The sequence below is a fragment of the Carcharhinus amblyrhynchos genome, chromosome 11 (genome assembly GCF_965287045.1).
Source record: "Carcharhinus amblyrhynchos chromosome 11, sCarAmb.v2.hapA, whole genome shotgun sequence".
NCBI lineage: Eukaryota > Metazoa > Chordata > Chondrichthyes > Carcharhiniformes > Carcharhinidae > Carcharhinus > Carcharhinus amblyrhynchos.
In genome coordinates this window covers 78627147-78628352 of record NC_137334.1, presented here as the reverse complement: position 1 = coordinate 78628352, position 1206 = coordinate 78627147, and positions in this window count along the sequence as shown.

Sequence of the window (1206 nt, the reverse complement as noted above, 5' to 3'; positions counted from 1 at the left end):
TTTTAGCGATGCTTTTAATTTGATACTCTCCCGTCTCTGTCCTTTTGGTCCGAGGAAAATATTATCTCTTGATTGACAATATCAAAATTCTTTACAATATTGAAAATATCCACTCATTTTCTCAGCTCCAATGGAGGGGTGGGGTTTTCAACTCTCTCCTACGGTGTGTTTTGTGGTGGTGGAGGAACCCCACCATTGGCCGTCGGCAGGACTGGAAGATCCCACCAGCGAGAATGGCTGGAAATTCTCACACCTTGTATATAATGTCTTTCTTTATAGATATTGGGGGTGATTCTCCCAGCCTGCTGTGCTGATGGAGTAGCGCAGGGGGCTGGGAGTCATTTTGCCGGCTTCCTGCTGGACGCCACAAAACTCTGTGCATCTCCAGAACCAAGTTTTCAGTGTAATCAGCTCCTCATCAGAATTCGGTGTGGAGCTAATTACAATAAGGAAATCAGCATTTCAATTTGATTAACGAGACTGGGACTGAAGTCTCTGGGCCCACTAGTGTCCCACCGTCCCCCGCAATCAGCGCTGGGAGTGGTTCACTCCAGCGGGATTTACTCCTGCTCCCCACTAGTGGGGAATGGGCAGCGGGACCCAGCTGAAGGGTACAGAGACAATTGAGGGCCCCCCAGAAGGTTGGGGTAAGAGTGAGTGCTCCTGGCAGTGTCAACCTGGCAGTGCCAGCCTGGCACCATGGCAATGCCCCCAAGTGGCAAACTGACACAGCCCAAGGGGCACTTTGGCAGTGCCCACCAGACATCTGGTGGTGCCAAGGGGGTGAGGCCAGAGCGGTGGGGCCTAATGAGGACCATTGTTAGATAAGGGCAGACCTGCTGCCATTCTGTATTGGCATCACTGGGAGAGGAGGGAAGAGGGCGATTGGGGGGGTGGGGGGGGAGGTCGTTTGGGTCATCTTTGGTGGGTGGCAGGTTCAGACATAGAGAATGGCCAGATGGGTAGACATCGGAGCTGGTCCAAGAAGCCTGGGAGGCCAGCAATCAGGGAGGTGGGGCGGGTGGGGTTGTGGGGACGGCCAGCGATTGGGAAGGCCATCGATCCGGAGGCCGGCAATGTGGGGCCACCGTACATGAGCCGATCTCCGTGCTGACAGATCGGCACATGCACAGTGGCGCACTCAGCACTATGCTGCTAGCCTCTCGGGCAGGAATAGCTCCCTGACTTTCAGAATGAATCCCGCTC